Raw genomic sequence first — 16,940 nt, forward strand, 5'->3', positions numbered from 1 at the left:
ACTTAATTCAAAAGAGCAGCAATAGTTAAGCTCTTCTTGATGCCCACAGACAGGCTTTTCCCAAAGCATCCAATAGCAACCAACAAGTAAAATAATTTTAAACTCAATAAAATTTCAAAGAATTTCTGTAATATTTCAACTAACAGGACCGATCACAGGTCGGAATCACACATAGCATAGTCAGTAAATATCAGAATTCTTACAACCAGAATAATAAAGCAATTAAAATGATACATGGCATCAAACTGAAAAACAGCAAATGCACCAAACTAATACATTGTCCACTAAGCTAAAGTGGTTTTCATCAAGAAGTTCGTCAATCACCAGATTAAAGATTGAATAGGGCACATTGAGCAGCAGCTTAGAGGAACCTTAAAAGCACATGACATATCACCCACTGTAGAAGCTAGTCCTCTTCATGGCTATGTTTCCTGCTCTTCTTCTCAGACCGCTTCTTGCCCTTACCCTCTCGCGAATCATTTGAAGCACTGACGTCGGAATCAGAGTGTGAATACGCCTTCCTACTCCTCATTTTATGCCGCAGATCAGCAGAATCATAAGAAGAATCATCATCTGAATGATTGTGACTCTTCCTCCTCCTCTTCTCCTTCCTACTCTTCCTCTTTCTTCGCCTGCGCTTCAATTCCTGCAATTTACCTGATTCAGAAAAGTGCCTTCAATTCCTTAAAAAGAAAAACAAAAAATAAATAGAAAAGTAGCTTCAAGGTATTTTCCAACTACCCATACTGCTCTAAAGCAATATGAGATCAAAAAGTATGCCAAAATCCAAAATGCTATGAATACATGAGATGGTTATCAGAAAGCAATTAGCACTGGGTTAGTTTTGTATTTACTAAGGCATTTCAGCAAAAGCGCAAGCGACAAGAAACATAAATCACACAAGACGCCTCTTTTCTGTCCTATTATTTCTCTTATTTTAATATATCACTTTCATATCAGATAAACAAAAATGAGAATACACATCTATGCAAGGATGCAAAAATGTTATGAAGGACATAAATAGATCAAAAAGACACACAATACCCGTAATGATCAAAAAATTTTGCGAAACTATGGTGACATCCTGCACGAGAAAAAAGATTGTATAGATAGAAATGAAGACTAGAAATCTAACAAGACGCAGATGGCATTCTTTGGCGCAGAAGATAAAAGCAACACCTCACTTCTTCTATGTTCAAAATGGAAGTAAAACATGTTCAATCGTGACACACACACACACACACCCCACACACACACAAACACACACACATGCACGCACCCTCCCACACACACACACACACACACACACACACCCTCCCACACACACACACACACACACCCCACACATACACACACACACACCCCCCCCACACACACACACACATACACACCCACCCTCACACACACACACACACACACACACACACACCCACACACACGCACCCACCCTCCCGCGCACACACACACACCCCGCACATACACACACACCCACACACACGCACCCACCCACCCACCCACACACACACACGCACCCACCCCACACATACACACACACACACACACGCACCCACCCACACACACACACACACACCCCACACATACACACACACACACACACATACCCACACACACACCCCCACCTGCTCTTTTGTAGAATGAAATGAAGACTTAGAAATCTAACAAGACGCAGTTGGCATTCGTTGGCGCAAAAGATAAAAGCAACACCTCACTTATCCTATGTTCAAAATGGAAGTAAAACTGGTTTTACCGTGACACACACACACACACCCCACACACACCCACATCCACACACACCCCACACATACACACACACCCACACACACACACGCACACCCCCCACACACAACACACACAAAGAAAAAGACGTACAGACAAGGAAATGGAAAAGCCGGAACAAGGAGGGGGCATCAATAAGCAAAACTTCTCAAGTTTATGGTCGATAAAATTAAAAACGAAATGCAGTAACTGATTAAAACATATAAAAATTTATTGTTGACATCATGATCTCAACAGAAACCTGCTACACCAAATCTTGATTTTCAGAGAGGTTGATCTAGAAACTGGATAATATTAATGACAAAATCATTGCCCTAATATAATTACATATATAAAACACACTGGGAAATGCTGCAACCTTCTTTGCTCCAATAATAGCAATTGGTTCAAACGAGCAGCAATAGTTAAGCTCTTCTTGATGCCTTCAGGCAGGTTTCGCCCAAATCATCGAATAGCAACCAACAAGTAAAACAACTTTAAACTCAATAAAATTCCAAAGTATTACTGCAATTTTTCAACTAACAGGACTGGTCACATGTCGAAATCACACATAGCATAGTCAGTAAATATCAAAATGCTTACAACCACAAGAATAAAACAATTAAAATTATACATTACGTCAAACTGAAAAATAGCAAATGCATCAAACTAATGCATTGTCCACTAAGCTAAAGTGGTTTTCATCAAGAAACTCATCAATCACCAGATTAAAGATTGAATAAGGCACACTGAGCAGCAGCTTAGAGGAACCTTAAAAGCATATGACATATCACCCACTGTAGAAGCTAGTCCTCTTCATGGCTATGTTTCCTACTCTTCTTCTCAGGTCGTTTCTTGCCCTTACCCACTCGTGATTCATTTGAAGCACTGACGTTGGAATCAGAGTCTGAATACGCTTTCCTACTCCTCCTTTTATGTCGCAGATCAGTAGAATCATCAGAAAAATCATCATCTGAATGATGGTGACTCTTGCTCCTCTTCTTTTCCTTCCTACTCTTCCTCTTTCTTCGCCTGTGCTTCAATTCCTGCAATTTAACTGATTCAGAAAAGTGCCTTCAATTTCTTAAAAAGATAAACAAAAAAGAAATAGAAAAGTACCATCAAGGTAATCCAACTACCCATACTGCTTAGTTTCCTGCTCTTCTTTTCAGACCTCTTGTTGCCCCTACCCACTCGCGAATCATTTGAAGTACTGACGTCTGAATCAGAGTCTGAATACGCATTCCTGCTCCTCCGTTTATGCCACAGGTTAGTAGAATCATCAGAAGAATCATCATCTGATTGATGGTGACTCCTCCTCCTCCTCTTCTCCTTCCTACTCTTCCTCTTTCTTCACCTGTGCTTCAATTCCTGCAGTTTATACCTGCAATTTACTTGATTCAGAAAAGTGCCTTCAATTCCTTAAAAAGAAAAAAAAAAGAAATAGAAAGTACCTTACCTTGACCCATACTGCTCAGAAGCTACATGAGATCAGAAAGTAAACCAAAATTCAAAATGCTATGAATACTTAGCATGGTTAACAGAAAGCAATTAGCACTAGATTAGCTTTTTATTTACTAAGGCATATCAGCAAAAGCCCAAGAGACAAGAAACATAAATCATACAAGAAGCCTCAACCTTTAACAAAGTTAGCATTAAAACTTGTAATGGATTTTGATTACTAATCAAACTTACCTCTCTTCCAAAAAGTTAAAGCTAGTGTCTGCTTCCAGTAAAGGAATCATTCACTTTCTAAAGAGAGCCACAGGAACAGCTGTGTTATTTATCGAGCAACACCACAGGTTCAACAACTTATAGGCCTAATATCCTGGTTTCTGCAATACCAAAACCACAATACTAGGAAACTGTTACCACTCAAATATGTATGAAACTGCCCATAAGTACCCGAAGGCAGAAAAATAACAAAAACTTGGGCAGGTGAACGATTAGTTCTTTATCTGATAAACAGTAAGCCATATATAAGCACAAGCATGAGTTAAGCATCAGCTACAACATATATAACTGATTAATTATTCCTGAGCAAAAGCACCATTCTCCCTCTTCCATGCGAGAACCCAAAAATTAAGGTGATGCTACAGAAACTAACATGTGATTCAAGGGTGAAAAATTATAAAGACCGCTATTAGCCGGAAGGAAATCAAAATGGCTAAACACACCAACGTCAAGGTTCAAAACTATAAAATTTTGTAGTGGTCGCTGGCAACCAATTCAAGAATTGGTTAGCAGATCATAACCACCCAAAGCATTTATTAGATTTTATCAATCCTCCACTCATTTTCTCTCACTATATCCCCTCTAGTAAAGTAAATGATCCAAGACCACTCTTGCTAACAAGATATACTGGGAGAATAAAAGAAGAGGGACAATGCACTCTCTCCTGTCCTGTTATTGCTCTTATTTCAATAAATATCTTTCATATCAGGTAAACAAAAATGAGAATACACATCTATGCAAGCACAAAAAATTATTACAAAGGACATAAATAGACCACAAAGACACACAATACCCGTAATGAGCATAAAATATTGCGAAACTATGGTGACATCCTGCACAAGAAAAAATGTTGCGGTAGATAGAAATGAATACTTAGAAATTAAAGGAGAATGGCAAATGTAACAAGACGTAGATGACATTCGTTGACGCAGAAGATAAAAACAACACCTCACTTCTTCTATTTTCAAAATGAAAGTAAAACATGTTCTACCGTAACACACACACACACACACAAACACACACCCCACACAAACCCACACACACCCACACAGACTGACACACACACACACACACACACACACACACACCCACACCCACCCCACACACACACACACACACACACCCACACACACAAACACACACACACACATAACCCACACGCACACCCACCCACACACACAAACATAAAAAGACACAGATCTCATTCGTTGGTGCAGAAGATAAAAGCAACACCTCACTTCTTTTATGTTCAAAATGGAAGTAAAACATGTTCTACCTAGCACACACACTCCCACACATACACACACACACACCCCACATGCACACACACACACACACACCCCACACGCACACACATACACACACACATACCCCACACGCACACACACACAGACACACCCACACGCGCACACCGCACACACACACACACAAAAGAAAAGACACACAGATATGGAAATGGAAAAGCCGGAACAAGGAGGGGGCACCAATAAGCAAAACTTCTCAACTTTGTGTTCGATAAAATTTAAAAAGAAATTCAGTAGTTGATTAGAACATAGAAAAATATATTCGTTGACATCTTGATCTCTACAGAAACCTGCTACACAAGATCTTGATTTTCAGAGAGGTTGAACTAGAAACTAGATAATATTAATGACAAAATCATTGCCCTAATATAATTAAAAATATAAAACACACTGGGGAATGCTGCAACCTTCTTTCCTCCAATAATAGCACTTGGTTCAAAAGAGCAGCAATAGTTAAGCTTTTCTTGAGGCCCACAGGCAGGCTTTCCCCAAAGCATCGAATAACAACCACCAAGTAAAACAACTTTAAACTCAATAAAATTTCAAAGCATTATTGCAATATTTCAACTAACAGGACCGATCACATGTCGGAATCACAAATAGCATAGTCAGTAAATATCAGAATGCTTACAACCACAAGAATGAAACAATTAAAATTATACATTACATCAAACTGAAAAATAGCAAATGCACCAAACTAATGCATTATCCACTAAGCTAAAGTGGTTTTCATCAAGAAACTCATCAATCACCAGATTAAAGATTGAATAGGGCACACTAAGCAGCAACTTAGAGGAACCTTAAAAGCATATGACATATCACCCACTGTAGAAACTAGTCCTCTTCATGGCTATGTTTCCTGCTCTTCTTCTCAGACCGTTTTTTGCCCTTACCCACGCGCGATTCATTTGAAGCACTGATGTCGGAATCAAAGTCTGAATACACCTTCCTACTCCTCCTTTTAAGTCGCAGATCAGCAGAATCATCAGAAAAATCATCATCTGAATGATGGTGACTCCTCCTCCTCCTCTTCCTCTTTCTTCGCCTGTGCTTCAATTTCTACAATTTACCTGATTCAGAAAAGCGCCTTCAATTTTCTAACAAGAAAAACAAAAAAGAAATAGAAAAGTACCTTCAAGGTAATCCAACTACCCATACTACTTAAAAGCAACATGAGATCAGAAAGTAAACCAAAATCCAAAATACTATGAATACATGGGATGGTTAACAGAAAGCAATTAGTAGTAGGTTAGCTTTGTATTTACTAAGGCATTTCAACCAAAGCCCAAGCGACAAAAAACATAAATCACACAAGATGCCTCAACCTTTAATAAAGTTAGCATAAAAACTTGTAATGGATTTTGATTACTTCATGAAACTTACCTCTCTTCCGAAAAGTTAAAGCTAATGTCTCCTTCCAGTAAAGGAATCATTGTAGTTTCTAAAGAAGAGCCACAGGAACAGCTGAGCCATTTATCGAGCAACACCACAGATTCAACAACTTATAGGCCTAATATCCTGGTTTCTGCAATACCAAAACTACATTACTAGAAAACTGTTACCACTCAAATATGTATGAAACTGCCCATAAGTACCCGAAGGCAGAAAAATAATAGAAACTTGGGCAGGTGAATTATTAGTTCTTTACCTGATAAACAGTAAGCCACATATAAGCACAAGCATGAGTCAAGCATCAGCTACAACATATATAACTGATTAATTGTTTCTGAGAAAAAGTACCATTCTCCCTCTTCCATGCGAGTACCCAAAAATCAAGTTGTTGCTACAGAGACTACCATGTGATTCAAGGATGAAAATTATACAGACCGCTATTAACAGGAAGGAAATCAAAATGGCTAAATACACCAAAGTTAGGGTTCAAAACTACAATATGTTGTAGTGGGCGCCGGCAACCAATTCAAGAAATTGTTAGCAGATCATAACCACCCAAGGCATTTTTTAGATTTTATCAATCCTCCACTTATTTTCTTTCACCATATCCCCTCTAGTAAAGTAAATCAATCCAAGACTTCTCTTGCTAACGAGATATATTGAAAGGAAAAAAGAAGAGGGACAATGCACTCTCTCCTGTCCTGTTATTGCACTTATTACAATAAATATATTTCATATCAGGTCAACAAAAATGAGAATACACATCTATGCAAACATACAAAAATTTTACAAAGGACATAAGTAGACCAAAAAGACACACAATACTCGTAATGAGCATAAAATATTGCGAAACTATGGTGACATCCTGCACGAGAAAAAATGTTGTGTAGATAGAAATGAAGACTTAGAAATTGAAGGAGAATGGCAATTGTAACAAGACGCAGATGTCATTCGTTGGCGCAGAAAATAAAAGCAACACCTCACTTCTTCTATGTTCAAAATAGAAGTAAAACATGTTCTACCGTAACACACACACACACACACCCCACACATACACACACACACACATACACCCACCCATACACACACACACACACACCCACCCCACACAAACACACACACCCCCCCCACACACACACCCCACACATACACATACACACACACACAAACCCCCCCCCCCCACACACCCCACATGCACACACACCATATTCACACACACAAAAAAAAAAGATGCACAGACAAGGAAATGGAAAAGCCGGAACATGGAGGGGGCATCAATAAGCAAAACTTCTCAAGTTTGTGGTCGATAAAATTGAAAAAGAAATACCGTAGCTGATTAGAACATATAAAAATATATTCGTTGACATCATGATCTCAACAGAAATCTGCTACATCAGATCTTGATTTTCAAAGAGATTGATATAGAAACTAGATAATATTAATGACAAAATCATTGCCTTATACAATTAGATATATAAAACACACTGGGAAATGCTGCAACCTTCTTTGCTCCAATAATAGCACTTGGTTCAAAAGAGCAGCAATACTTAAGCTCTTCTTGATGCCCACAGGCAGGCTTTCCCCAAAGCATCGAATAGCAACCAACAAGTAAAATAATTTTAAACTCAATAAAATTCCAAATCATTACTACAATATTTCAACTAACAGTACCTATCACATGTCGGAATCGCACATAGCATAGTCAGTAAATATCAGAATTCTTAAAACCAGAATAATAAAGCAATTAAAATGATACATTACATCAAACTGAAAAACAGCAAATGCACCAAACTAATGCATTGTCCACACGAATACTCGTAATGAGCATAAAATATTGCGAAACTATGGTGACATCCTGCACGAGAAAAAATGTTGTGTAGATAGAAATGAAGACTTAGAAATTGAAGGAGAATGGCAATTGTAACAACACGCATATGTCATTCGTTGGCGCAGAAAATAAAAGCAACACCTCACTTCTTCTATGTTCAAAATAGAAGTAAAACATGTTCTACCGTAACACACACACACACACACCCCACACATACACACACACACACATACACCCACCCATACACACACACACACACACCCACCCCACACAAACACACACACCCCCCCCACACACACACCCCACACATACACATACACACACACACAAACCCCCCCCCCCCACACACCCCACATGCACACACACCATATTCACACACACAAAAAAAAAAGATGCACAGACAAGGAAATGGAAAAGCCGGAACATGGAGGGGGCATCAATAAGCAAAACTTCTCAAGTTTGTGGTCGATAAAATTGAAAAAGAAATACCGTAGCTGATTAGAACATATAAAAATATATTCGTTGACATCATGATCTCAACAGAAATCTGCTACATCAGATCTTGATTTTCAAAGAGATTGATATAGAAACTAGATAATATTAATGACAAAATCATTGCCTTATACAATTAGATATATAAAACACACTGGGAAATGCTGCAACCTTCTTTGCTCCAATAATAGCACTTGGTTCAAAAGAGCAGCAATACTTAAGCTCTTCTTGATGCCCACAGGCAGGCTTTCCCCAAAGCATCGAATAGCAACCAACAAGTAAAATAATTTTAAACTCAATAAAATTCCAAATCATTACTACAATATTTCAACTAACAGTACCTATCACATGTCGGAATCGCACATAGCATAGTCAGTAAATATCAGAATTCTTAAAACCAGAATAATAAAGCAATTAAAATGATACATTACATCAAACTGAAAAACAGCAAATGCACCAAACTAATGCATTGTCCACACGAATACTCGTAATGAGCATAAAATATTGCGAAACTATGGTGACATCCTGCACGAGAAAAAATGTTGTGTAGATAGAAATGAAGACTTAGAAATTGAAGGAGAATGGCAATTGTAACAACACGCATATGTCATTCGTTGGCGCAGAAAATAAAAGCAACACCTCACTTCTTCTATGTTCAAAATAGAAGTAAAACATGTTCTACCGTAACACACACACACACACACCCCACACATACACACACCCACCCATACACACACACACACACCCACCCGACACAAACACACACACACCCCCCACACACACACCCCACACATACACATACACACACACACAAACCCCCCCCCCCCCACACACCCCACATGCACACACACCATATTCACACACACAAAAAAAAAAGATGCACAGACAAGGAAATGGAAAAGCCGGAACATGGAGGGGGCATCAATAAGCAAAACTTCTCAAGTTTGTGGTCGATAAAATTGAAAAAGAAATACCGTAGCTGATTAGAACATATAAAAATATATTCGTTGACATCATGATCTCAACAGAAATCTGCTACATCAGATCTTGATTTTCAAAGAGATTGATATAGAAACTAGATAATATTAATGACAAAATCATTGCCTTATACAATTAGATATATAAAACACACTGGGAAATGCTGCAACCTTCTTTGCTCCAATAATAGCACTTGGTTCAAAAGAGCAGCAATACTTAAGCTCTTCTTGATGCCCACAGGCAGGCTTTCCCCAAAGCATCGAATAGCAACCAACAAGTAAAATAATTTTAAACTCAATAAAATTCCAAATCATTACTACAATATTTCAACTAACAGTACCTATCACATGTCGGAATCGCACATAGCATAGTCAGTAAATATCAGAATTCTTAAAACCAGAATAATAAAGCAATTAAAATGATACATTACATCAAACTGAAAAACAGCAAATGCACCAAACTAATGCATTGTCCACACGAATACTCGTAATGAGCATAAAATATTGCGAAACTATGGTGACATCCTGCACGAGAAAAAATGTTGTGTAGATAGAAATGAAGACTTAGAAATTGAAGGAGAATGGCAATTGTAACAACACGCATATGTCATTCGTTGGCGCAGAAAATAAAAGCAACACCTCACTTCTTCTATGTTCAAAATAGAAGTAAAACATGTTCTACCGTAACACACACACACACACACCCCACACATACACACACCCACCCATACACACACACACACACCCACCCGACACAAACACACACACACCCCCCACACACACACACACCCCACACATACACATACACACACACAAACCCCCCCCCCCCCACACACACACCCCACATGCACACACACCATATGCACACACACAAAAAAAAAGATGCACAGACAAGGAAATGGAAAAGTCGGAACATGGAGGGGGCATCAATAAGCAAAACTTCTCAAGTTTGTAGTCGATAAAATTGAAAAAGAAATACCGTAGCTGATTAGAACATATAAAAATATATTTATTGACATCATGATCTCAACATAAACCTGCTACATCAGATCTTGATTTTCAAAGAGATTGATATAGAAACTAGATAATATTAATGACAAAATCATTGCCTTATACAATTAGATATATAAAACACACTGGGAAATGTTGCAACCTTCTTCGCTCCAATAATAGCACTTGGTTCAAAAGAGCAGCAATACTTAAGCTCTTCTTGATGCCCACAGGCAGGCTTTCCCCAAAGCATCGAATAGCAACCAACAAGTAAAATAATTTTAAACTCAATAAAATTCCAAATTATTACTGCAATATTTCAACTAACAGTACCTATCACATGTCGGAATCGCACATAGCATAGTCAGTAAATATCATAATTCTTAAAACCAGAATAATAAAGCAATTAAAATGATACATTGCATCAAACTGAAAAACAGCAAATGCACCAAACTAATGCATTGTCCACTAAGCTAAAGTGGTTTTCATCAAGAAGCTCATCAATCACCAGATTAAAGATTGAATAGGGCACATTGAGCAGCAGTTTAGAGAAACCTTAGAAGGACATGACATATCACCCACTGTATAAGCTAGTCCTCTTCATGGCTATGTTTCCTGCTCTTCTTCTCAAACCGCTTATTGGCCTTACCCTCTCGCTAATCATTTGAAGCACTGACGTCGGAATCAGAGTCTGAATACGCCTTCCTACTCCTCCTTTTATACCGCAGGTCAGCAGAACCATCAGAAGAATCATCATCTAAATGATGCTGACTCCTCCTCCTCCTCTTCTCCTTCCTACTCTTCCTCTTTCTTCGCCTGCGCTTCAATTTCTGCAATTTACTTGATTTAGAAAAGTGCTTTCAATTCCTTAAAAAGAAAAACAGAAAAGTAATTGAAAAGTACCTTCAAGGTAATCCAACTACCCATACTACTTAAAAGCAACATGAGATCAGAAAGTAAACCAAAATCCAAAATGCTATGAATACATGGGATGGTTAACAGAAAGCAATTAGCACTGGGCTAGCTTTGTATTTACTGAGGCATTTCAACCAAAGCCCAAGCGACAAAAACATAAATCACATAAGACGCCTCAACGTTTAACAAAGTTAGCATAAAAACTTGTAATGGATTTTAATTGCTTCATGAAACTTACCTGTCTTCCAAAAAGTTAAAGCTAGTGTCTCCTTCTAGTAAAGGAATCATTGTACTTTCTAAAGAAGACCCACAGGAACAGCTGAGCCATTTATCGAGGAACACCCCAGATTCAACAACTTATAGGCCTAATATCTTGGTTTCTGCAATACCAAAACCACATTACTAGGAAACTGTTACCACTCAAATATGTATGAAACTGCCCATAAGTACCCGAAGGCAGAAAAATAACAGAAACTTGGGCAGGTGAATTATTAGTTCTTTACCTGATAAATATCTTTCATATCAGATAAAAAAAAATGAGAATACACATCTATGCAAGCACACAAAATGTTACAAAGGGACATAAATAGACCACAAAGACACACAATATCCGTAATGAGCATAAAATGTTGCGAAACTATGGTGACATCCTTCACGAGAAAAAAGGTTGTGTAGATAGAAAATGAAGACTTAGAAATTGAAGGAGAATGGCAAACGTAACAATACGCAGATGGCATTCGTTGGCGCAGAAGATAAAAGCAACGCCTCACTTCTTCTATGTTCAAAATGGAAGTAAAACATGTTTTACCCTGACACACACACACACACACTCCTCCCCCCCCCCCCACACACACACACCCACACCCATCCCACACATACACACACCCACACACACACACACACACACCCCACACATACAAGCACACACCCACACACACACACACACACTCCCCACATGCACACACACACACACATACCAATTTCCGCACACCATAGATAAAAAAAAAAAAAGAAGCACAGATATGGAAATGGAAGAGCCGGAACAAGGAGTGGCATCAATAAGCAAAATATCTCAAGTTTGTGGTCGATAAAATTAAAAAAGAAATGCAGTAGCTGATTAGAACATATAAAAATATATTCGTTGACATCATGATCTCAACAGAAACCTGCTACACCAGATCTTGATTTTCAGAGAGGTTGATCCAGAAACTGGATAATATTAATGACAAAATCATTGCCCTAATACAATTACATATATAAAACACACTGAAAAATGTTGCAACCTTCCTTGCTCCAATAATAGCAATGGGTTCAAAAGAGGAGCAATAGTTAAGCTCTTCTTGATGCCCACAGGCAGGCTTTCCCCAAAGCATCGAATAGCAATCAACAAGTAAAACAACTTTAAACTTAATAAAATTCCAAAGCATTACTGAAATATTTCAACTAACAGGACCGATCACATGTCGGAATCACACATAGCATAGTCAGTAAATATCATAATTCTTACAATCAGAAGAATAAAACAATTAAAATGATACAATACATCAAATTGAAAAACAGCAAATGCACCAAACTAATGCATTTTCCACTATGTTAAAGTGGTTTTCATCAAGAATCTCATCAATCAACAGATTAAAGATTGAATAGGGCACACTGAGCAGCAGCTTAGAGGAACCTTAAAAGCACATAACATATCACCCACTATAGAAGCTAATCCTCTTCATGGCTATGTTTCCTACCCTTCTTCTTAGACTGCTTCTTGCCCTTACACACTCGAGAATCATTTGAAGCGCTAACGTCGGAATCAGAGTCTGAATACGCCTTCCTACTCCTTCTTTTATGCCACAGATCAGCAGAATCATCAGAAGAATCATCATCTAAATGATGCTGACTCCTCCTCCTCCTCTTTTCCTTCCTACTCTTCCTCTTTCTTCGCCTGCGCTTCAATTCCTGTAATTTATACCTGCAATTTACCTGATTCAGAAAAGTGCCTTCAATTCCTTAAAAAGAAAAACAAAAAAGAAATAGAAAAGTACCTTCAAGGTAATCCAACTACTCATACTGCTCATAAGCAACATGAGATCAGAAAGTAAACCAAAATCCAAAATGCTATGAATACATGGGATGGTTAACATAAAGCAATTAGCACTAGGATAGCTTTGTATTTACTAAGACATTTCAGCACAAGCCCAAGCGACAAGAAACATAAATCACACAAGACGCCTCAACCTTTAACAAAGTTAGCATAAAAACTTGTAATGGATTTTGATTACTTCATGAAACTTACCTCTCTTCCAAAAAGTTAAAGCTAGTGTCTCCTTCCAGTAAAGGAATCATTCGCTTTCTTAAGAAGAGCCACAGGAACAGCAGAGCCATTTATCGAGCAACACCACAGATTCAACAACTTATAGGCCTAACATCCTAGTTTCTGCAATACCAAAACCAAATTACTAGGAAACTGTTACCACTCATATATGTATGAAACTACCATAAGTAACTGAAGACAGAAAAATAACAGAAACTTGGGCAGGTGAATGATTAGTTCTTTACCTAATAAATTGTAAGCTACATGTAAGGACAAGCATGAGTCAAGCATCAACCACAACATATATAACTAATTAAATGTTCTTGAGCAAAAGCACTATTCTTCCTCTTCCATGCGAGCAAAAATCAAGGTGATGCTACAGAAACTACCATGTGATTCAAGGGTTAAAATTATAGAGACCGCTATTAGCAGGAAGGAAATCAAAATGGCTAACACACCAAAGTTAGGGTTCAAAACTACAACATTTTGTAGTGGTCGCTGGCAACCAATTCAAGAATTGGTTAGCAGATCATAAACACCCAAGGCCTTTATTAGATTTTATCAGTCCTCCACTCATTTTCTCTCACTATATCCCCTCTAGTAAAGTAAATCAGTCCAAGACCACTCTTGCTAACGAGATATATTGAAAGAAAAAAAGAGGAGGGACAATGCACTCTCTCCTGTCCTGCTACTGCTCTTATTTCAATAAATTCTCTTTTATATCAGGTAAACAAAAATGAGAATACACATCTATGCAAGCACACAAAAATATTACAAAGGACATAAATAGACCACAAAAACACACAATACCCGTAATGAGCATAAAATGTTGCCAAACTATGGTGACATCCTGCACGAGAAAAAAGATTGTGTAGATAGAAATGAAGACTTAGAAATTGAAGGAGAATGGCAAATGAAACAAGACGCAGATGGCATTCATTGGCGTAGAAGATAACAGCAACACCTCACTTCTTCTATGTTCAAAATGGAAGTAAAACATGTTTTACCGTGACACACCCACTCCCCACACATACACACACACCCACACACCCACACACCCACACACACACACACCCCACACACACAAAAAAAATGCATAGACAAGGAAATGAAAAAGCCATAACAAGGAGGGGGCATCAATAAGCAAAACTTCTCAAGTTTGTGGTCGATAAAAATGAAAAAGAAATACAGTAGCTGATTAGAACATATAAAAATATATTCGTTGACATCATGATCTCAACAGAAACCTGCTACACCAGATCTTGATTTTCAGAGAGGTTGATCCAGAAACTGGATAATATTAATGACAAAATCATTGCCCTAATACAATTACATATATAAAACACACTGAAAAATGTTGCAACCTTCCTTGCTCCAATAATAGCAATGGGTTCAAAAGAGCGGCAATAGTTAAGCTCTTCTTTATACCCACAGGCAGGCTTTCCCCAAAGCATCGAATAGCAACCGACAAGTAAAACAACTTTAAACTTAATAAAATTCCAAAGCATTACTGCAATATTTCAACTAACAGGACCGATCACATGTCGGAATCACACATAGCATAGTCAGTAAATATAAGAATTCTTACAACTAGAACAATAAAGCAATTAAAATGATACATTACATCAAACTGAAAAACAACAAATGCACCAAACTAATACATTGTCCACTAAGCTAAAGAGGTTTTCATCAAGAAGCTCATCAATCACCAAATTAAAGATTGAATAGGGCACACTGAGCAGCAGTTTAGAAGAACCTTAAAAACACATGACATATTACCCACAGTAGAAGTTAGTCCTCTTCATGGCGATGTTTTCTGCTCTTCTTCTCAGACCGCTTCTTATCCCTACCCACTCGCGAATTGTTTGAAGCACTGACGTCCGAATCAAAGTCTGAATACACCTTCCTACTCCTCCTTTTATGCCGCAGATCAGTAGAATCATCAGAAGAATCATTATCTGAATGATGGTGACTCCTCCTCCGCCTCTTCTCCTTCCTACTCTTCCTCTTTCTTCGTATGCGCTTCAGTTCCTGCAATTTACCTAATTCAGAAAAGTGCCTTCAATTCCTTAAAAAGAAAAACAAAAAAAGAAATAGAAAAGTACCTTCAAGGTAATCTAACTACCCATACTGCTCAGAAGCAACATGAGATCAAAAAGTAAACCAAAATCCAAAAATCTATGAATACATGGGATGGTTAACAAAAAGCAATTAGCACTGGGTTAGCTTTGTATTTACTAAGGCATTTTAGAAAAACCCCAAGCGACAAGAAACATTAATCACACAAGACGCCTCAACCTTTAACAAAGTTAGCATAAAAACTTGTAATGGATTTTGATTACTTCATGAAACTTACCTCTCTTCCAAAAAGTTAAAGCTAGTATCTTCTTCCAATAAAGGAATCATTCACTTTCTAAATCAAATGTGGTGATTATGATGCCAACTTAACCCATCCAAAAATGTAGGTTAAGAGAAAATTTGGTAGAGCTCTTTTGTCTTTCAGGCAACAGGGACTCATCGATTGCGATAGCTTCTACGAGAAATCTAAAGAAAAAATTAAGAACCTCAAAGAAGCATTGCACGAGATAAAGATAATAGACATAGGTGAGGGGAGCAGACTTGAATGTCAAGAGACTTTTCCAGAGGTATTTCAGCGAAAACCCTCTAGTATGGTGGGATAGGAACAACATCGAAGCTACTTTAAAAGTCAAAGACAAATACAAGTATGAGCACCACAAAAAAAAAAGGTAGATTTGGGGCAGGTTTAGGTACGTTTTTTTTTTGTTTTTTTCATTTGGAACGGTTTGGAATTGATGGTATTAATTTGATCCGAATTCTGGAGCAATTTTGGAACGATTCGCCTTCCGTTCTTATAGACAATGCTACAAATATTTAGGAATGACTAATGATGGACCGTTCCAAATTGGCACGGTCATTGCAACAATTATTGTTGAACGTTCCTAATATTGAATCTGTGTAAACAAGATTTTCTTTTAATTAGAACGATTAGGATGAAATTTGGAATGGTTATATTATTTATTTCGGATTACATTTAGAACTATCTTTGTAATACTCATGCTTGAATTTTGGAACTGTATTCATTTGTATTAGTTATAAATTTAGTAACTGTCATTGGAATGGTTTGATTGTCAATCATTGCAATAGTATTAGGCACGGTCAAAAATTTTTATTTGGGACAGTCTTTTCTAACTGTTTTGGGAACGAGT

The sequence above is a fragment of the Sesamum indicum genome, linkage group LG6 (genome assembly GCF_026168435.1).
Source record: "Sesamum indicum cultivar Baizhima isolate 11 linkage group LG6, ASM2616843v1, whole genome shotgun sequence".
In the NCBI taxonomy this organism is placed as follows: domain Eukaryota; kingdom Viridiplantae; phylum Streptophyta; class Magnoliopsida; order Lamiales; family Pedaliaceae; genus Sesamum; species Sesamum indicum.